At 37.1% G+C, this 23,649-nt stretch overlaps 1 long non-coding RNA gene across 1 annotated transcript; it reads left to right on the top strand.

Moving 5' to 3' along the window:
- Positions 1-603: 603 nt before the first annotated feature.
- LOC113963338 lies at positions 604-11,360 on the top strand. Its single transcript, XR_003532755.1, has 3 exons — positions 604-628; positions 1,356-1,382; positions 11,055-11,360. It is a non-coding gene; the product is annotated as an uncharacterized LOC113963338 (long non-coding RNA).
- The last annotated feature ends 12,289 nt before the right edge of the window (positions 11,361-23,649 follow it).

Genomic DNA, 23,649 nt, shown 5'->3' with positions numbered 1-23,649 from the left:
ATACAGCAAAATATCCTTTCAGTATCAAAAGCTCAGGGTTGTTCCTTGTCTACTTTGTTCACATGGTAAAAAAGTTACAAGAAATTTGAAACCAAATTAGTTTGGTAACTCGTGGAAAGTAGAAATACAGTTGACTCTCAGATGATGTAACAACGTAAATATCATGCTCAGTGACATTGTAAACCAGCAAATACTTCATTTCAATATCCAATGGTATTAAAAAAAAACCTTTAAAGGAGTATCGCGGCAAGTTTGTTCAAAGATAGTATTCTAGGGTGTTTCTTTTTTTGTTTTGGTTTTAATTATAGCAATTGCCATTAATAAAAGATTCTGAGGTAAGGACTTGTGCATTCCATTCACTCAGTGCCGTGTTTAATTCCTATCAGTGTTCAATCACTTGTTACTTTATTTTTAGGGGCAAATTTATAGCAAGCTGCTGGATCACATGTACCCAAGTATTTGAAGTATCTGCAGCTGCTTACATTGCAAGAGATCCAAGCTGCATTCCTGTCATGAATCATAGATTTGTGAGGGCAGAGCCACAAATATATATTTAAAAAATGCAGCTTACACGACTTGAAATCAGATTTTAAACCACCTTCCTAAAGGGTTCATACTGCCAGAAGAGGTGGGTCACTCCTCCACCCAGGTTATGATCTCTTTCCCTGCATCTTTAGCTTCTCATTATGAGCTTCTGCTGGGATGTTTGCTGGAGACACACGATACTCACTGTGTGACTGTAGATAGAAAGGATAATTAACATAAAATTAACAGAAAATCATTCAGGACCAACTTCCCAGGGAGGGACAATGGATTTTGCATTGTCATTGACGCAAATTCTTTCCTGCAGGATTTGCTTGTGCAAACAGGACTTGGACCTATTACTTATGTCCTTTTGCTATATATGAGAGTGTCACCAAATGGCACCACAGTTACTGGTGGCGAAATAGGTGAGACAGGAAAGCTATCACGCAAAAAATCAGTCTGTGGTGAATAGATCTATGTATCAGTGAATGTCTGTCTGTGTGAATGGACACAGGTAGTGTAGTTCATTCTCAATCACATTCTCTATTTTGAGAATACCAACAATTGCCAGGTTACTCTGAAAATATTTGGGACTAAAGTTTCCCAGCTGCTGTTGTGACTAGATAATAAAAATGAGAGTGATTGCTGTTAGTCACTAGTGATTGTTTTGTGATTCATTTTTAGCTTCCGATCATGAAGGAAAAAAACTACCATGTGACACAGATATCAACCCAACCTATACAAATAGAGTTAAACAAACAGTTCATGAACAACATGTAGACTGAAATTAAAATTGTTCACCACTCCCTTTGTTTTTCTTTCCTTTACAGATTGGAATAATTCTGAGGGGAAAGAGGGTAAGTTCATATGTGAGTCACTAACCAGAGAGGGCTGAACTGCTTGCATAGTTTGAAAATTTCTCCGTATAATAAGATTAACATAACAATATAAGTATGTTCATTCAATAAGTAATAATTGTAATAATTATACTATGAAAATTAGAATTGATTAGAATCCTTTGGACTTCATAAAAACTTCTGCAATTTTATTATATAAGACAAGAAGTCTCAAATACCATACATGAAGGCAGGTGAGACTGTGATCTGTTAGATCACAGAAAGGTCCAACTTAAACGAAAGCTATGTTTGCCAATCTGCATATATTTTATCCTTCAAAATGGCCACAAAAGCACTTGTCCAATTTCTTTCCTATTTTCCATATCCTATGTATCTTCCTGCTTTTCTTTCCTAATCTACAATGCCAGTTTAATAATTCAAACTTAATTTTTATTCCAGGTCTTCTTTTTAAGGGGAGATTAATGTCAGTCCTCTGATAGTTTATAAAGAAACTGTGTCATCTTGTTACTTGCATTCTAAAGGAGATATCTGTAATTTCTTGATGCAGGGACAACATACAAATATTTTTCTCAGATAATAAGAAAAGAGTGAAGAATAGTAAAAGAGGATTTTCACAAAGCAGTATCTTGGGAAGATGAGAGTAATGCTTTATTTCAGTATTTAGAAGCCTCTTATGTGCTTGCCTGTGTTCAGTGTTATAAACACAACACTTTTGACATGCATACATACAATGAAATGAATGTGTCAGTGCTTTTCTAGGATCATGCATTTGAATAAATAGTTACCAGACAGACACAACAGTAGTAAGGCTGATATCAAGAGTACATAATCACATGGAATAAAGAGCACCTGAGAGTAATAGCGGACTGAGAAGTAACGTGTGCCTTTTTTTTTCCTATTAACTTTTTTTTCAGTGCTTTATCTATTCTACAGAAGGATGGATAGTTATGAGTTCAAACAAATACTGTTTCTGAGCCCCTTCTGAGCACCTTGCCATCTGAGTTTAACTTCCCCTCTAAATCAGCTATTTGTGTGATCTCTTAATGCTGAGTATGGAGAAAAGAACAAAATATAGAATGACTTTTGTGTAAGAATGCCTGTCTTTTTCACTTCTGAATATTATAATGATGTTTTATACCAGATTTTAAAGGCACATCTGTTTATCAGTTCAGTGTTCATAAAGTGCTATCAGAAACTAATGGCATATTATTTATAGGTATTGCAAAAGTGCTACCTATTAAAGGGTTTTCTGAGAAAAGCAATCTATTACTCATCAATCCATGCTGACCAGCAGTCTTTTTCAGACAATTTCCCACATTTGGTATGTGTATGTGTGTTTACATGGACACACAAAAGCCCAGAGAGACTCTTTGTTGAGTAAGAGCAAGCTGAGTTTCAGCCAGTTCTACCTGGAAACTTCATGGCCCTGCTAGTATGGAGTGCTCCTGAGTGAAAATAATCAGGGGAGGTTTAGGCTGGATATTAGGAAAAAGTTCTTCACACAGAGGGTGGTTGACCACTGGAACAGGCTCCCCAGGGAAGTGGTCACAGCACCAAGCCTGACAGAGTTTAAAAAGTGTTTGGACTCACTTTTGTCTCAGGCACATGGTGTGATCTTGGAGGTGTCCTGTGCAGGGCCAGGAGTTGGACTTAAATGATCCTTGTGGGTCACTTCTAACTTGGAATATTCTATGATTCTGTGACTGTAAAATACTCCTTCTTGCACAGCACTCCTCACCATGGAGCTGGGCTCCGTTGTTGAAGAACAATATATATGATTCTACAGATTTTCCTAAGGTTATTGTTTTGGATTGATGACAGTGCCTAAAGAAACACATAATATAATTTCCTTCAAATTACTTATAAAAGTGTGTTCAAATATTTCTTAAAGAATCACAGGGCAAGCATTTTCACAGCTAATTTGAAATCCCCTTGATTTCTCTTCAAAAATGTTGCAGTTAATCATAGAGCAGAAACAACACCATATGTTTAATCTCAATAAAAATAAAGAATAATTTTGTGGAGAACAAAGAGAACAAAGATGTATTCAATGAAACTATCCTCATTTAGACTGCACTGTTACCAGTACACAAACCTTTTTTCCAAGAAGTCTGTAACATAACTATGACACCTTTTGCCCTAGCCTGGTTCAGACTTCTGGCTGCTACTACAGTACAGGTTATGTTTGTCAGAAAATATTCACAAAAATCAGAGATGTCCTTGTCTGATTCCTCAACAAAAATATTAACTAAACCACTTTCTTACTACTCCTGTTTTGAAGTATTTGAAAACAGTGGCAGCAAAGGAACAAATTAAACCAGTTCTTATGTGAAATCACAAAAGATTATTTTGTTGTATATGACATTCAGTCAGACTAAAGAACTATGCATTTGCATATCCTTTTTTCAGACTTTTATATAAAGTAAATGATCAATCAGTGTAGAAGAGACTAAAAATCAATAAAGCAAATACATTTTCCTTGTAACTTGTCCAAAGGTTGTGATTTAGTTACAGTGCAACTTAAGTTGTTGGTTCAGTTACAGCATGTACGACAGCACAACGTCTTTTTATTGATCACAAACTATGTGATCACAAAACAAAGAAAAGAGAGTTTAAAAATGCCAAGTCCAAAAAAGAATTTCATCTTAATGGCCTTTATGACAACCCTTTCCCTCACTGTGTCTTGATCTGAAGTCCACAGGAGTGGACTTCAACAACTGTCTTTCCATTGACTGCAGTGAGTATTAAAATGGCTTTTTGAAATCTTATACAATTAAAAAATTGTAATAAAACCTACATATGAAAAACTTTCATTTGCCAGAAGCATTCCTCATATGGTGATTGTGTTGATGACAGTGACATTTTGCCATACAGAATGCAAACAGAAGAACTATGTAGAGAAGGAATAACTCACTTGAAAATTAAAACCCCAGATTTTCCTCAATTTTTAAAGTGGAATTACTGGTTCAGTTTTTTAAAAAGTCATCTTTTAATGGAGGAGATTCTTGTCCATTCCTTAAATGGAGGACTTTGCAGATCAAGCCAACCACAGGCAACAACCGCTCTGTATGGATTTATTTATGTGCGTACACAAATGTATATACACCAAGTGTAAAATGCCTCTTCTTAAAATCAGTTGTAATTTCTGACCTGGGAAGGCTGGCTAAGGGCAAAGGAAGAGGGATTTTGTTACCACAGGCATAAAACAATTCTGGCACCAGCACTTGCAACTGCAGAACAGAAGAGAGTAATGATAGTTTACATTTTTAAAATTTCCAGGAGGGCATATTTAACATCCTATGGGCTTATCACTTAAAAATATATGCCATCAATTCCTCAAATAAAATTCTTACTTTTAATAACTTCTACTTTGACCTTGCAAAACAGACAATGCCATGATCACTTATCCCTGAAGTCTTCCTTAAATCTCCTCTAAAATGTTGTCTACTCCAGTGAAAAAAAAAAGGATCAGGATTTCTAAAAAATTTGAAGTGAGTTAGTAAGTGACTACCATCCTTTAAAATCAGGATGGCTTGGACATGAATTTCCATGTATCCACTCCCTAATGTCAGTCTCTACCAAACAGGCTATTGAATTTGCCCTCACACAGCCTGAAGTGTTCCAGAAGGTCCAAAGAAACCCAGTCTGAGTATATAAAGAGATGGATGTGTTCCTGGGTTCTGTTTTTCCTCTGTAGCTCCTTAATACATAATAGATTTCATGTAATTAGCCCATTAACCAAAAGACAGTGAGATTGTGGAAATTATTATAATTTGGAGTCACTTACTGCCTGCTTAAGACCAAAACAGACATTGTTTTTTTAAGTAACTGATGAGAGTATTTACCTAAGGAATGGAACATCCAGGTACAAATCCTCATTTCAGAATGATACCCCTAATGTGACATTCCTGCTTTGGCTTAAACTTAAACAGCTTCAGTGCCTGTGGTGATTTAGACTTTAAAAAGCTTTTCAAGTCCACCTCTACTAAATATTTAGTAGGAATACTTATTATTACTTATTAATCTTATTTGTACATGGTTCTTTCAGTGTTCATTCTTGTCATTAAGGAATTGTTCTCTCATCAGAGAGATTTGATCACTAGCATGAGGTGGGGAAAAGAGAATAGGGTATGTGTGCCAAGATATGTGAAGCAGTTAAATACGGAAGTTATAGCCAATCTCTTGCTTTGGCCTTTGCACACTCTGTGATGTTTCAGTAAAGTGAGAGGTCATGGTACGTTCTCAAAGCATCTTAATATGGACCACCAAGTGTTAAAACAGACAACAGAGCAACACAGCCATTAATTACAAAGACTGATAGGGAAGTGTTAAGATTTTAAGTAAAAAATATGCCAATGCTTTAAAAAGTGCAGTCTGGGCTGGAGGATACTGGGATATTGTATTCCTTCCTCCCTTCCCCCCCTCCCCCCCTCCTACTTTATTCTTCTATATTCCTATATTCTATAGTGCAATCTGTAAAAAAACTGTAATGCATTTTGTATCACAGCTGTTTACTGTACCATAATGCTGAATTTGGAAGAATGCATGGCACATTTTAAAATTACCTGTACCACAGATTCTGCAATGATAAGGGTTGACACTCCTGGAAGGTCAACTGCCAAATCAATTAAAGACAATTCGGATGTGGAGGCTGAGCTACTGATGGCCTTTCTTCCGAGAAGATGATATGAAAGAAACACTCAGCTTCCTTGCTAAAAACTTTCTGTTCTATTCTGCCTGGAGAAGGGAGAGACTTGGAAAGGATGTGGCCCATGTATTTAAAGTGTACAATAAGAAGCTTCTAAAAGGATACTGAAAACAAAAGGAAAATTTTATGAAAATTTAATAACAAATAAAGATGAAATAAAAGAATATGACTTGCGTGAACTTGGCAGAGGTAAGAGAAAATGGCTATCTTCTGAGAAGTGAATATGTAAGAAGATAAAAGACTGAAAATATATCTAAAAGACTTTGAAAATACATCTTTGGTTTGATTGGTTGCTTGGTATGATAGTTCTTTGTCACATTAGTTTTTCTATTACAAATAAATTTTTTGAAGAGATCTGTTTCATGAACTGACCTGTTAGGACAGTACAAATATGCTCTTTCATGTTACCCTGAATTGAATAAATAGCATTCTTTTTTTTTCCTTCGAAAAAAAGTCACTGTTATTCCTCTAGTTCAACAGCCCCTCACTTTCCTGTATTGCAAGCTAGTTTTAGTTATTCTGATGAGTCACAGGGTTGTGCTGCCAGGAGGTTCTTTTGTATAGCCAATGCATTATTCCAAACCACTTCATTTTATTTTTGCTAGAACTTTATCTAAAATAACTTTGGCCCATTTGGTCCTAGATTTGTCCCATTCAGGTTTCAAGCACATAACTCTCATAGAGGAGGTTAACAGCTTCCTGAATATGCAGAAGGCACCCTCAAAAGTTAAATTTGGTCAATTCACCGCAACACTTCCTATTGTCATTTCGCTCAATACTGAGAAAGCCTCAAGTGACTGCTTTTTATAGACACCTCAGTTAGGTGGGATTAATTCAGGTCCTGAAGTCTTTAAATCTGTACTAAGCACCGATTTTTAAAGACACACTATCTTTCATACAGATACCATGGCTCTGATACAAAATTTACTTGTGAAACTCTCATACATTTGGCAGGCTTGATGTTCAGAAGGACATCTATGACCCTTAAATCCTAGCACCTAGAAATTATGGCATAAGGTATAGGACTGATGGAAAATGTCTACAGGTAGTCTAGCTACAATAATTTTTACTAGGTGAAAAGTATATGAAATGTGTATTAATGGGATATGCAGTCCTACAATCACCAAATCATGCTGGGATATATACTAGTGGGTTGCAAAATGAAGCAAAGTTTGAATAAGCAACTTCAATTTGCAATATTCTATACACAGCATAATTTGGAACAAGATATACCAAGATCTTAGTTTTTCTTCAGATAAATTTGGGTTGCAAAGATTTGTTTCCCTTCCCTGTATAACTGCATTTCACTTTGCTATGAAAGACCATTTTCTGATGAACTGTCAACTGTTCAGCTTTTAGCAGTACTCTTTGTTACTGTGTAAAGGAGCTCACTATACTACAGTCGCTGAGACTGCTGAGATTGTCGCAAAACTTCTTCACCAAAGTGGTTTTTTACATACAAAATCAATGGGAACATTTTCTGAACTTTCAGTACTTCCCTTGTCCCCTCCTTTGTGTGTGTTTGTTCTTACTCAGCCCCATCATCATCTGGCATTGTTCTTGACTAATTGTAATGGACTGATTCTTAACACGTGTTGTCAGTGGATTGTTTGCTGGCATATCTGACAATATTACCATCTACTTCAATCTCTTATGAATTTTGGTGGTTTTATGCTGTGGAAATTTAATAAACAGACTGGTAATTTAGAAAAAGAAATGTCAGCAAGATGTGTGGGATAGGACAAGGCCTACTCTATATCCCATATTCTTCAAATGCAATTGTTTCTTTTCAAAGTAGCACAGCTGTTCAGCAATCAAGGACTATCTGTATCCCATATGCTAAAGCCAGATGTCAATATCACTCTGTGTGAATTTGCAGTGCACTGTTCTGAACAGTCAAACCATATTTCAGGGGAGGACATTGTCCAGGGAACTGAAGCGGGAGACTTTCCAGCACAACTCCCTGCCAAAGTAATAATAAATCCTTTCTTTAGGGTTTAGACAAAAGCTTTGCATTATGTGGAAAACTAACTCTTCTTTCTTAACCAATAAAGCAGCAAAACTACAAACCAGTGTTTTAAAACATGCTCACCTCTCTCCACTGCCTAGGAAAGGCACAGAGTGTGAGCAGCTCAGACGAAAGCATCTACTTTTTGTCAAATGAATCCCACCCTCAGTGCATAGTCACATGTGATTATGAAAGCAGAGATTTACTACCCTCCACCCCTACAGTGCATGCTGTATCTTCCCACTCATTCCACCTCCCTGCATGAGATATGTTCATCATATGTGTCTCCACCTCTGATCCCTTTAAATGCTCTTTGCTCAGCCAGTATTACTGAGGTAGGTGGAAACCTACCACCACTCCAGTGACCCCAGCAGCACTTAAGACGCATTGCTTTCTTGGTCATTTACTTTCCCATCTACTAGTAGTGCTAGTAGTCTCCCACTTTTCTTCTTGCTCCGTATCTGAATCCTACCAGTACAAATCACTTATTTAGATAGATTGAGGGAGATCATGGGCAGATCCTGTGTCCCTTGGAGTACAACATCTGTGTCAGAGTTGGATGTTGGAGAAGAGCTGTCTCACATACCAGAATTACTCTAAAGATATTAAAAAAAAAATTGAGACTACAATGAAAATTCTTCTAGAGATCTATTCTTGTGATGCCATGAATAAAAATCTTTCTGGGGTAAACCAAATGTTGGTAATAAGGCATTGAAATTCCAGGCAAAACTAATGAGAAATGAAAACAGAAGTGATGTGGTATTCAGCATTCTGAATGACAATTCTTAGGCAAAATTAAGGGGTAGAATCTTTGAATACATACTGGATAAAAGGAAATACATTATTGGATTTCCTTTTTTATTCACCAAACCCCTAGGGTCCTGTCACATACTGAATTCTCTACAGTTCATTATAATATAAATCTCACCCTTTTTCCATACACAGTGCACCTATTCATCATCAATGAACAACTGTCTTACACCATTAGTTTTTGTACATTTAAATCCAAGACTATTGCTGGCATGGAAGCTACAAGACCCCCCAGGAGGCAGTATAAAATTGTACACTGAATCGTGAACATTAGAAGTTACACAATCACAAGCGAATGACCTCACATTTCATATAGTTTGATCCAGGATGGTCTTTTTAAGTGAGAGAGACTGCAAGGTTGATTGTGTGCATGTAAATCAGTGGAGCACATGGAAATTGCATATAGGAATAATTCAAACAGAATTTTTGCTGTGTGTATAGCAGTAACAGTTTGAGAAGCACAAAGCTTTCACTAAAGTTAAAATTAGTCTGTTTTTTTTCATATATAAATATAATTCACCCCCCATTCTCCCCCACACTATTCAAAGGACAAATGTAATTTACATTTTTCCTTTCCTGGAAGATACCAGATGGTTGACAGAGTGCTGCAGGAGCTGAATTCAGAGGAAAAGAGATGGATCCTATTTCCAAGAACTGTATAAAGTTCCAAATTTCTGTTTAAAGGTTTTTACAACACTTTGTTCCCAACAGTTTATTGCATGCTGACTAAAGCAATTTTGGCATACAATCTCAATAGGATAGCTTTCTCCTCATATATGTAAAACTACTTCAATCCTTTGACATCTGATTGAAAATGTTAACTTCTCAGGCATTATCTTTAGCTTTGTTAGCCAAAGAACAAAAAAAAGTACATACTTGGCAGCACCCAGGATACTGACATCAAAATAGCCCCCAAAGAAGTAAGTCAATCTCCTCTTACTGCACAATAAGGCACATACGGTCTTTGAGGGACTGTATCTAAAGGAAAATGGTTCTAAACCAGCTGAGTAGCTTGACAGCTACTCAATACAACATTTGAGTCTCATGAATGGTAACTCTGAGACTTGTAGGTGTTTAGACACACTCTCAGTTTAAAAAGAACCATTCCCAAAGGTTTTAGAGAAGCCTGCTTGACTTCTGAGTTGATTAATGCAATCATTGGATAAAAGGAGGTGTTTGCACTGCATGAATGAGCTCTCCTAACAAGAAAATGGCTGGGATCCAGCCAGCAGAAGACAACATCGACCTATCCCTTCTCTAGAGCTTAGTCCCAGGATTTGCAGAGATGCACGCCTAATTACATCGGTTTCAGGCTGTTGCACACAATCTGACATTAGGCATTCACAAAAGCCCAGCCTGCTTTTCTAAATCCAGCCTGCCTTCTGCATAACAGTTTATGGTTTAAATACTCATGAAGGATGCAAGAAGTTTAGATGCCTGAGTCTTTTTAACTTCAGCTGTGTCCTAAACTTCATGCTGTAGACCAGCTATGCACAGTACTTCCCTCCTGTTTAAGCTTTGTTCTTTTGAGCAAGGTCCAGATTTAAGACAGATCATTTTCTTGCTGCTGGAAGGAGAACAACGAATAATTCAGGAACCTCTTGGGTAGGTTGCTCAGCTGGGAGAGGGGAGACCTGGTTCAGGTCCTGACCTTAGTCTCTCCTTTTTTTCTAAATCTCACTCATGCAAACTGCATAAACATCTCTGGGAAGGGAACCAGGCATCTCCCTGCTCCCTGCAGAGTGCCCTAACTGTGAGGCCTCAGAGATCTGGGCAAGTTATCGCTCAGCATGTGGGACACTGAATCATCCTCTCAAGATGCCTAACTTTCTTACTTGTCTGACTAAGCTGCCTGAACACCTGATTTAGGTGCTTTGACTTATTCCCTGAGCACTGGGCAGAAATTTTGTAGGCATTGCAAAGATAAAGTTCAAAACAGGCATTATCAAACTAGCTCTAAATCACTTTTCAAAGGTCTTGCAGAAGTCCTAAGTCCACTAAATGCACATGAAAAAAAAGTCACCCGGCGTAGTTTCTATTTTTACATATTTGTTTTGCCTCAGTCATTCTTGCATCTGTTTAATTGCTGGAAAACTGTGCACTAGTGCAGTTATTTCCTAACCAGGTATGTTCTCTCCAATTGCAGATCCTTAAGTTGGCCTGGCAGATAAAGACATCATCATCATTGTCATGAAGGTGAACAGAAGATGTGGCAAGGCAGAAGAATGGTTGACAATCCGTATGGCAGTATGCCTGGCAGGAGGTGTCAATCCCCTACCACAAAGGCTGCCCTCAGATTCTTCTCCTAAGGAGAAAACAAGAGAAATCAGACCACTCACAGGGACACAATGTTGAAGAGGACAAAGGGTAAGCCTAAAGAGAATAGCAGAGTATAGTATAGCACTGCAAAGAATACAGTATTCATTCTCTGCTCTTGCCTCCCAGTGATTTTGCTGCCTTGCCCTCTGTACTTTATAATCTTTAGCTATTAAAGGAATTAAAAATTCAATAATGCACATTAAAAACTGCAGTCTTGACCCGAAGGAATGGAAATAACTGTTGAGGGTCTCTAAACTTTCTCAGAGAAAGCACACAAAGACATTTACAAACTTGCAATTCATAAAAAAGCAGTAAAATTATTTCTTTATTCTATGCATCTATAAGGCTTGTGTTATTTTTATGCAGAAGGTCAAATTAATTCCACATGTAATTCAACACAGAAAGTGAAGCTGCATTGTGTCTTCATATGGCCATATAGATTACCTAGACTATCATTTAAAAAACAACTATTTACCACAGTTAAAAAATATTTGTAATAAAACAAATTAGCATTTCACCATGTTCCTTCCTATGGCACATTAAAGCTACGGCTGTTGGTCTTCTACTACTCTGTCTTAAATCTATGACAGAGTATTGGAAGTGGTTTTTGGCCTGTGGTTTGAGGGGGTGTTTGGAGTATATGTTCCGTGAATCCTTCAGGACTATCCTATTTTTTGCATGTGATTGGAAAGGACTGGTTTTGGTAATCTAGGTGGTCTTTTCTATCCTATGATCTTATCTTTTGGTTTTTCGAAGTCTTCGTCATATACTTTACAATATATGTCTTTCACACTCTTGGACTGGATTGCTACTCTCAAACCGCTGATGGATAAAATTTAACTGTTTGTTACAGAGAAAAATGTCTGAAGTGTCAACTAGTTGGTCAGTATTCACTTCCAACAGTGGGATATCAATCAGAAAAAATGCATCTCACCATAGGTTAAAGAAACATCTTTCTCTGTTTTGTGACTTCAGTTGTATTTTGTTTCTATTGAAAAAAGGTATTTTTCCGTGTAAGGGAAGTAGTTACTACTGTATCTGGCATCTATTTGAGACTCTATCTGGTCATCCTGATTTATCTTTGTCAAATAGTAAGCCCTTTGGCTACAGCCTTATTTTCCCCACAGGTGTAAAAAATGCAAAACTGTAATTTATAAAACAGAAGATGACAGAATCCCATTTGTACAATACATTTAGATGCCAAAAGGTAATCTTATTACAAATAACACAGTCTTCTCACAGCACTTGCTATATTATTTTCCGGGTGGTCTAAAAAGTTGATTCAGAGAATAATGCCACAACAGCAACTCGTAGTTCCTAAGGCCAAATAGCCAGATGTGTCAATAATCAGTGCAAACTGGAAACAGATGTAGGTCCTTGTTGAATAACAAATGTAATGAAAATACTTCCTTAGCTCTCTCATGCTTTCACACACACAAGAATTTATGTCTTCCATATTTTTTAATTGAATTTATTTGCCGCTTCATTTTTATGTCACCAGGATCTCTTTCAAAATCTTAGTCACTTCACAATGAAGTAATAAAGATGAGTATATCTGCAGCAATTGCTTAATATCTGGTCAAATTGGTTCTACCTGATCATTTTATCAGCAAAATTCCTTATCTTTGAGATAAGATGAAAACTGTTTAAGGCAGATGTGAAGGCCAAGTCTGGGTACTCTCCCGCACCTGCATAGTTTCTCATGTGTATGGAAGCAGATGGTCTATAGGATTGATAACACAGCTCAGACCACTAGCCGACTCCCTGACATGACTAAATAGACTTAAGTATTGAGTGAAAGTAAAAACATTCTTTCCTGAATATTTCATGCTATCAGGACCTTTGTAAAACCTTGTATAAAGCTACATGTCCAAACCTGATCTGTACCTTCAGTCCTTGCTTGAAAGTGATGGCAGATCACTTATGTGAAAAGCTACTTTAAAACAGAACACCATCTTCAAAACTGAAAATAAATACTTTGTGAGCTAAGAATCCAGGTACTATTTGCTTAGATTGTGATGTTCAGCACCAAAAAAACCCCCCACCCCAAATTCTTTAAAAAGTCACACTCTTCTCAACTAAAGTAGTTTGAAGCTTTTTGATCAGTATTTTACCCCAGATTAAGGCAACATTTTTCACTATGCAGAAAAGACAGCTTTAATGTCAGAACCACAAAGCCTTTATACAAAGCTTATATTATGCCTTTTGAGACTAACTGGAACTGTCACCTTATGAAATTAAACAGGAAACTGGGAGAAAAAAATTATCTGTCTTGTTCCCAGATGCCAGTATGAACATTGATCCACATCAAATCTTTACCAGTCAGTCAAGTTATGTCTGTGTATGAGAAGGGTAAAGAGCATGAAGGAAGAGCTCAGGAATGTGAGTCATTTCCTCAAACTGAACCAGGAAAAACACTTCACATGAAAACCCCAGAAAGATGTTAGGGTACTCATCACTTTTGTTAAAAATGAGAACAGGAGGATAACCACTGTTGCAGGTAAAAAAGGATTGCAAACTTATTATACTACTGTTTTCCAAGACACTTTCATCCTTTACACTCTAGCTGTCTCCTCCTCCTTCCCCTCCTTCTTCCTCCTGCTCCTCCTCCCAGTCATTCTCCTTCTTCTTCCCAGTGCTGCAGTGCCAGGCCCTCCAACTTTACCAGAACAATTGTTTGGTAGACTGGGCTCTGAACCCTACTTAATCAGAGCTTCTCTTTAACTCAGACCATTTCAGAATCTCAGTGCACACTGTAGCTCTGAGAGTAGTTAGTCAGTGCAAAGGATGGTGGTACCTCTGCTCTGGGATGAGAGCTGAGCAGGAAGGCAGGGAGCCGAAGATGCAAACTTTTTAGCTATGGCATTGCCCCACAGCTACTGTATCCTGAAACTGCAGCTTCAGTAACAATGTTTAGCTCTTCTGAGTTTACTGTTGATGAAATCCCAAGTGTAAAAAATAAACTGTGTGAAGGGTATACTAATATTAATACATACACAAGTTTATTACCTTGACATAGGAATGTGACTTACAAACAACAGCTGTATATCAGCTCCCATGTGTCTCCTTGGATGCTGATAACACAATAGAGAAAAAGAAGGGGGGCAGATTTAGGCAAATAGGAGCAAAGCTGTGCTCTGATTCTTGTGTTAAATTTATAATACTTAAATAACCAAAACCATGGGCAATTAGGGATGTATCAAAATATACTGTTTACCCTAGTTTCAAAATCTTTGAACTCGAAATCAAGTGTAACAAGGGCTGGATTTGATCTAGCAACATTAATTGTCATACAGCCATAGGGAAGATGAAAATAAAAAAGGTTAGTCATGTTTTCCAGATGACTGCGATTCAGAAAGCAGTCACACCAAAAGAACATAGAGGTCAATGTCCAGAACCACTTGAACATGATTCCCAATACGTGTTGTTGCAAAAGCAAACTAAGACATTTCTCATATACACAAGTAGACTTTTTTTAAGCTGGAGTTGGCTGGTGGAATTACTGGTGTTTGTGACATTGAAAAGTCATGTTTCATATATCTACTTTTGCTGCTTTCACAGAAATGGATGTTGTAAACCTGGTGAGGATACATACAACAGTGATCTGTGATTTAGAAAGTACACCTTATGAAATCAGATGAAAGCCATGCCCACAATCTCATAGCACTGCTCAGTCTTTGCTGCATAGCCATCCAGGCTGCTCTATCTCACGATACCCAACTACCTGTCACAGGTTTCCATTAGATCACTAATTAAAAATCCAGAGCTCATTATGAGCTATTGTAGAAGCAGTTGATCTTGAAATTTAGGTTTCTTTCAGTAGCAATCTAGTATTGCTTGGGCCTTGTGATGTGCAGCTCCCAGGTCCCCTCCCACTCTCCAAAATCCTATCTCAGGTGACAAGAGGGTTCAATTTTCTTCCAGCAGGGAAGCGATACCAACTTCACTCTCCCCCAAACTAGGTACATGTCATATTTGGGAAATGCTTTGTGAGAAACATCCACATCTCATGCCTCTTAACTTGACCAAGAAGTGCTGCTCCTGCATCACTGGAAAAGAGACGTGGCACTAGTCAGGGAAACACTGTGATGTTGAATCTGGGTAAATCCTAAATTTATCTTATAGATAAGCCATAGGGTGTAATACCTCTCTGTTTCAGAGGTTGTTAATCAGGATAAACACCTCAAAAGTTGTCAGACATAAAGACAGGACCATATAGGTACCTTACAGAAGCAGGTGCATAATAGCAGTCATGGGACAGAGACATTAAGATAGCTGGATTCTGAAGTTTAGAGACCATGGCTGCTATTGTGACCTCCCTAAATTTCATAGGTCCCAGAAGTGCATTGACAATTTTTTATAATATTACTAAAGTAGAGATATCTTTCAGAAAGATTTCCCACCTTACTTTAGATTTGGAGATCTGGAGAATTTGTCCTATGTGCGTATAGTCTGTTACTAACAAGGGTTAATTAACCTTGTGAAAAACTTTGTCTTATTTTCTGCTTAAACTGTGTTGACTTAACTTAGAGCTATTAGTTCATGTAACAGCTTTGATAGATTACAGAATCATTGCAACACTGACTGGAGCAATGCCTAAATACCTTTGAAAAACAGGCCTAAGCTATGTGACCAAGGAAGCCTGCTGAAAGAAGAACCTTGACTTCTCAATTCCTGGACTGGCACTGAAATAATACATCCATTCTTTTTCTAATACAGTCTTTCTATGTACAAACAAGAACTAAAATTGTTGTTTATCAACTCTCGGTAACCTAAAAGTCCATTGAACATAGAATTTTCCTTCACTGTTATCTTGTGACAAATGATGGAAAAGAGGAGGTCTTTTCCAAGAGAAGATGACTCATAGAGAAGACTCTTAGAAACTCACAACTTTCAATACATATGTCAGTGAATAAAAAGCTCTTTCTATAATTTTTTTTTTTTTAGATCTGCCTTGTTCCAATAGTCACAGAGCACATCACGCTAGTCATGTGTACTTTAGCACATTAAGTTATTATTTCTGGCAGGCTATGCTGATTAGCAAGTTCATATTGTTGATGCTAGCCCTCAAAACTCTGATTTTGTAGGATAAATTAATTTTCACTGAATTCCATTTTACCTTAGTTACACTATGTCTAGTATTTGAGACAGCTTAGAAGTATATTACAATGCAGAGGTATCAGAGAGGATTGATATGAGTTAACTTGTAACATTTCTATTTAAGTTGGTCATCCTCATCTCTTAATATGACATAAGAAAATTAAGGCAATATAAGTAAAAGGTTACTCTCATACTTTTGTAGATATGTAAAATGAATGTGAAATAAGTTCCTGTTTGTCACCGCTGACTACAAAGTGGTAATTGGTTCAAATATTGCTGTAACCTTCATTGTCTAAGGACAAAGGTGAAACAAAGTTTGTAAGTAGAGGTAATATTTTCTATTTGAACAACTGTTAGTGTTGGTAAAAGTAGCAGAACTTCTGGACTTTTCAGTCTTTCTGATTTCAAAAAAGGCCTTGTAGGTTTGAAGCCTAGTCTTCCTTTCCCAGCTATAAAAATTGACCTAATAAGATTTCGGCCTCTACCGGTAAGTCCGGCCTTAGCTCAGATGGAAATATCTACATCAGAAACCTCTCCATTTGGTCAAATCCACCTTGACACTGATGAATGTGTTTGTCAAGATGAATCTTTCTTCAATATCCAGGTGAACAATAATTACTGTTTTAGTTGTAAATTATAATTCATAATTAAATACAGCCCAGTGGGAACACTCATTCTTAAAGTTCTTGCTTATGCATCTCTTACAGTCCTGTACCTTGCTTGCCTAATTTAACTACCTAATAAATGTCTTACCTCCATAAAAGTTAGATATTCAGAACGGACATAACACTTTATGGATAGGGAGCCCAAAACCCCCCCCAAGAAAGGGAAAAAAGAAAAGGAAAAAAGAAAAGGAAAACTGTGCCAGGAAGGTAGATTGACTCATGGCTTGTGAAAGTATTGACTTCAGAGACAAATTATTCAATCCAGAGAGACAGCACCCAATGTGTACTCTGGGCAAGCTATCAAAATGCAACTCATCCTACGTGTAGGAAATTATTCCTAAAGCATTTAGGTATAATAATATCTATAGGCATAGCTTTCATCTGCATTTTTCACTTAGTACATAATGTTTTTAAATTTGTATCTTACCTTACCTGAACCTGGAGTTTGTTAACTTGTATTTTTTTTCAAATATCAGGCCTTTCATTTTGTCTAGGATTATGGAACTTTTAGTGACATAGTTTTGCTCTGAAAATCTCAAAACACTGTTCAGTCATTGCTGTGGCCCTGATTAATTAGTGGACTTTTTATTGCAAGCTGTACATTCCTCACTTGTATCTCCCACTGTGCTTTGCTAGCCACATTAAAGAAAATCTTGCAGGAGACATGGTAGTTGTTATATCCGATAGGAAGAAGGACAGAGAAATAATAAAGGATGGTCTTCCCTCTTTCATTTTTTCACACTTTTCAGAATGACAAGATAGGACATTTTTTACCAAAGAGCTAAGTGAAGAAACCAGTAATATCCGTGATACCATCACACTCTTATGTCAAAACAAGGTTTATTAAGAGCCAGATGAGCTATTTTTGCAAAGCATTGCATAGTGTGATACAAACATACTCTCCAGAGACTGACGGCAGGATCCTCAGCCAAGTGATGTGGAATGATTGCATCTTCCCTGCTCAAGTGACGCTACACTCAAGTGTAGCTACATCACTTCTGATCTGATGTAGCATACGAAGTCTCATGGTACCACCATAACCCTTAAATACAGCTAGCATTTTAGATAGATAGATAGATAGATAGATAGATAGATAGACAGATTGAGTGATTGATGTAGCCAGTGTAGTTTAAGATTTGCTTGATAATCCATTGAGTTTTGTTCATTTAGTGTGAGATTGAAAATAGTTGTTATATGTCCTAAGGTGTGGTATGAGGGCACCAGGAGGATTTTGAGGCTTCAAAGCCTTCAGAGGTGTTGTTGGAGGACCGTATAAGGCAGAGAGACACAAAGCTGTTGCGAGTCTTATACTCAACTCACCATACCGGAGTTTTGTTTTAGATGAACTACTTGAGTCATTACAGAGAATAACAGCTTGGCAACAAATGAACATTTATGTAACATGGAATGTGGGGGAATAGAGACCCAGGAATGAACTGAGAACCTAAGTTGTTTGATACTGTAAATGTATCCTAAGAGACATCAGACATGGTTGATGCAGGTTTAATAAATAAGAGTGTATGACCTTACATAGGAAGCATCTCCTTTTTCTACCTATCCTGATCTTGAAAATACTGCATGCAAAACCACAGTAATGTGCAGTATAGGAACTCCAGAGCTAGATTTCAAATACTCTTTCAGTCTCACTCTTCATCTGAGCCAAAGTGGATTGTTGTAACGGACAATGCTATTTAGTCTATCACTTATGCATTGTGGAGAAATGGATTTGAATGGAACTATGAATGCAATTTTTTCAAGATATAAATTATGCTAAACATTTCAAGACAGTACTTCTTTCAAATGTTGTGAGTCTCAGTTACTGCACCAACTTTATTCTTTTCAGTTCAAGTAAAGATTGAAGTTGGCACCTACATAATTTTACAGCCTTTTTGTCCTATTTGAGAAAATTTCAGGCATCATTTTCCTCATTTCAGAATTTCTCAGCCAAGTCAGATGAATAATCTGTTACTTGATAGCAGATCTATTCCTGTACACATTGTCCCAAACACATAAATTCTTCTGATTCTGCTTCTCAGGGCTTAAGTCACAGTATTCTTGTTCCCCATTCCAGAGCATCTCTTCTTGCTTTTTCATGTTCTAAAATAGGGGGTTAGGTTGAAAAAACTTGCTGAATACAACATAGATGTCTTTTAAAAGACCTGCTCCAGTGACACTTAATGAATTCCCCTGGATTTCTCAGGGTTTTTATCACACAAAGAGAAGTTTGTAAGCTTGATTTTAAAGCTTGTAAGCTGCTTCTGCAAAAAAAATAATACTTCCTTTCCTCATATCATGTAGATATCTGTTAAACGGTAGGTTTCCAAAATGTTCTGAGATGTCAAATGCCCGTTCTTAGACATGATAATCAAGTGCAGTTGCATGATATTAGCCCACATTATAAAAATGTTGGCAAAATAACTCCTCCATGTTGTTGTAACAAACAAAGAGCTGGCTGGCTGATTTCATCTCCTACAGATAATTGTGCTGTTTCCATACCACTTGAATAGCTTTTAAATGGAGATACAAATTGAATATCATTCCAAGTCCTAACTTTTACATGTTTGTATTGTGCAGCAAGTAGTTGCATATTGGATTAGGTTAGAGAACTGCCAAATAATGTAACTAAACTGCATCTTCTCTTTTTGCGGACTAGACTGCAAATCATTATAATTCTGATAAGTCGTGGGCCAAGAGTGTATGTGCAGAGAGTCAGTGATGGTCATTCAATGAACAATAAGTCCATCACCTGAGCATTTCATATTCTCCAAAGTTTGAATTTTAAATTCAGTTCAGCACACAACAGAAATGCATATCTCTAGGTCAATCCACAATGCAAACAGTGAATCTCAGTGTATATGATCATTTCTAACTCAAAGGTTTGGGTCTAGGAGTCAAACCATCATGGAAGTTATTTTTGATTATTGCAGTTCCTTGTCAGTTCCACAGGACTTGTTTTCTTCTTTTCCTTTTTCAGAATCACAGAATAATTTGAGTTGGAAGGGACCCACAAGGATCATCAAGTCCAACTCTTAAGTGAATGGCTCATATCAGTATCAAACACACAACCTTGGTGTTATTAGCAACATGCTCTGTTTGTTTGTTTTGTTTTGTAAGTTCACAGTTGATCATGATGTTCATTCAAATTAAGCGTTTTGCAAAAAAAAAATATTTTGGAATAGTTTTCATTCCTTTAGCAGATTTTCATTGGACTTCTATCATTTGAGATAGAACCCCATTTCAGTTTAATGAGATATACCCTAAAACTGTTTATTAATGCATTTCCATAAAGAATAAGAATTCTACAACAGCAGAGAATTTCTCAGCAATCACTTTATTGCTTATTCTGTTGAGGTATTTCAGACAACATTCAATCAAAAAAAGATCTACTTTATTCTGTAATGCAGTGAGAAGACTGGAAGGTCTGTCCACCACAATTTCACTTAACAGCTGAAGGTTAAGACTCCTTAGCAACCTGGAAGACAGAGCTGACAGATTCAAGTTATCAATGCTTGTCTCCTCTGGTGACAGTGAATATGGTAGCTTGGGGTGGGGGGGGCTTGCAGGGTTGAGGAGAGACAAATAGTTTGGTTTTACTTTTTTTCCTAATTTTTTTTAAGCTCAGCGAGTGATGAGTACTGTTGAGAAAGCTCTGTCTCATTTTAGTAGGTTTAACTCAGTGTAAAGGAAATTACAGCTGTCATTATCATGAGGTATGAGTTTGCTCAGCAATTATTCTGCTACTAAAGACCTGAACCAAAGGGAATTTCTTTGCTAACGAGTTTCTTCATCCATTGAAATTTTCTTCTTGCTTTAAAAGGAAGTCCCATCAGGGATGAGGAAGAAAATTTCAAATTTCATGAAATTTTTGAAAGAAAACAAAAGAATAACCAGCTCAGACATTTTTATATTTTTGGTTTGACAATAAGAAAACATTTCCTTTAAAATCCTATGTGATCAACATAATTTTTATTGCAATCTGTATTTCTAAATAACAAACAAAGATAAGTGGAAAAGCAGAGATTTGGGTTTTTTTACATTTCAACAATTCCAAACATTTTCTCCAAATTATTTTCAAGACTCTGTATATATAAAACCTAGTTATCTTTTATGAAAAGTTTTGGCTTTGAAGGACTTCCCTTTCCCCCCTCCAATTAAAAACATTTCATGATAGTTTAGTTCTATTCCAAAATCTGTTAAAGTCATCACAAAGTGCCTTTGATTTCAGAAGTTTTTGGATCAGGTCCACGGATGGGATTTATGTGAGCAGGGTAAAAGAAAAACAGATTCATTCCACTAGTACAGATTTTAAGCTCATCCCTACACATATAGTTTCCCTTTACTTTAGAGATGAATACATGTAAGGGCAACATTTGGCCTTGAGATGTATTTTCAAAAGTAAATGAAATAGAACCTGAAAGTTTCAGCTGAGAAAACAGCTGATTTACTTTTCAAATTATTATTATTTATGACTTATACATTAATGATAAGTATATTATTACATGAAAAGAACTTAAGAGACTACAGTGCAGATAACATTTTTTTATTAAAACACAGATTTAAATCTCAGCAATTAATTGATTTCTTATTCTTGACATCCACTCATTAGTCACAACACAGCTAGTTTCTGCATAAAGCAAATTGAATAGAAAGGAATGTTTTAAATCTACAAAAGTTGGGTGCATATTCCAAGTAAATTATTTTATTACTAGCACGCTCTTATTGTACTTCTCTTTTCCTGCATTGATGAGGTTCAAACCTCAACTGTGCTTAGTTTGTTCTAAATGACATTGTCACTGTGCCAGTCCTGGGATGGTACAGCCCTGAAAGCTGTTGATTTTATTGTGAGCACCTGGACTGCTTTTAAGCTCACATCTTGCTGGGGCATGGCGGGATGTTCTTCGGGAGTGTAATAGAGCAGCATGTGATCTCTCCTGTGTTCTGGTAAACACAGTCGGCAAAGTGAATAGAAAGGGATTTAGAGCTCGTTAGGCCAAATCTTCGAGGCTGTTTTCTAGTTGCAAAGCAACATGATCAAGCAATGAAGTATGGAACAAGTCATACAGGTTTGACATACCAGTGCTTACATTGCATATGGGTATATGAACAATCAACCACAGATACACACAAGTGTACATCTATCTATTTATCTCTACTATGTCATGTAGGCCACATGCCAAACTCAACTCAGAACTACTGTTACGTATAGTAGAGTATATGTATGTACACGTATTCAATTTTTTTTTTAAAAGGATGATTTTGAGGCACTGCATGTAATGTTATGCCATGTCACCAAAGAACACCAAATGTGTACTTGGACTTCAGACGTACACTGTCACAAGACAAATAGGTTTCCATGTTTTATTTTGACTCCTTTATATGTGTGTATATATATATATATATAGATATAAATATAGATATATGTAAAAAAACTAGAAGAAGTCTTTGTATGTCTGAAAGTTTGTCATGTTTATTCACCTCAAACACCTAGTTACCTTTCATAATACACCTTAATTTCTTTGTGTACATGAACATATGCACAGGTACACATAAAAAACTTGTTTTCCTTTTTAGTAGCAAGATATATTGCACACATATTACATCAAAACTCAGTATAAAAGCCATTTTAGCATGTACCTGGATTTTATTTTTTATAGTAACACTTGTTCCACTTCAAGATCTATAATCAAATACTTCACAAGTAAGCCCCTAGGCATGGATTAATCTAATTTAACATTATACCTGTAAAATTTCAGAAGTTAGCTGTTCAGCCTCTGTCTTCAGTGAAGGCAGGAGACAGGCAAATCACCCCTGTGTAGGACAAGAATCTAAAACAGGTAGGTGAATCACTAGCTGAACATGCCTATTTCTCTACGCTAAAGCATGAAACAAGTACATTACATTTAGACAAGCAAATATTAGACGTCCAAAGTCAGCAGCACTGAATCACATGCCATCAAGCCACCAGGAGGAATGCATGGGGAAGCAGATGAAGGTAGCTCAGTACCTGAGAATGGCATTAACAGGTCGTTCTCCTCGCACGCACCTGCAATTGGACACAGTCTGGTCTCCCACTCGTGGGTGGTGGGGGAAGTGATATCCACAAAGTTTCAAGTGTGGCTAATGTATTTGTTCTGACAACCTAAACATTCATTAACTCTGCCCTTTCAACAAAATAGGGTATGTGTGGGACATCATGCTACCAGGCAGCAACAAAAGACTGTTCCATGGGCTCAGCTGTGGTTTGCCACAGGCTCCCTGCATCAAGCAGGGCTTGACTGAGCAGCCTCAGGCACATGCCATAGAGCTACTTGGTGATGGGATGACCCACAAGATCAAAACACGCACCCCTTGAGTACCCTTGTTGTGGATGATGATGACAATGATGAAGAACCTTGCAGTGACCCTGTACCCAATATAATATATGCTTTCTGGTTAGAGGCTCTGTCTCCTTTTCTTTCCCACTCAGTCCCTTACCTACAGGAAGCAAGAGAGGAAGTTGTATTTCTGTGTGTTTTGCTCTGTCATACTTTTAATGATCCCAGAATCCTCCATTAAAATCACATGGAATAATAATATTCATGGGCATAGCAGATTTTTCTTCTGTCTGCGAAGAGTTCCAGATAATACAGAGGTGAGGAAGGTGCATAAAAATGGACT

Source organism: Neopelma chrysocephalum, unplaced genomic scaffold, assembly GCF_003984885.1.
Source record: "Neopelma chrysocephalum unplaced genomic scaffold, ASM398488v2 Primary Assembly neopelma1_25, whole genome shotgun sequence".
NCBI classification, from domain to species: domain Eukaryota; kingdom Metazoa; phylum Chordata; class Aves; order Passeriformes; family Pipridae; genus Neopelma; species Neopelma chrysocephalum.
This window is presented reverse-complemented; position numbering and strand designations above follow the sequence as displayed.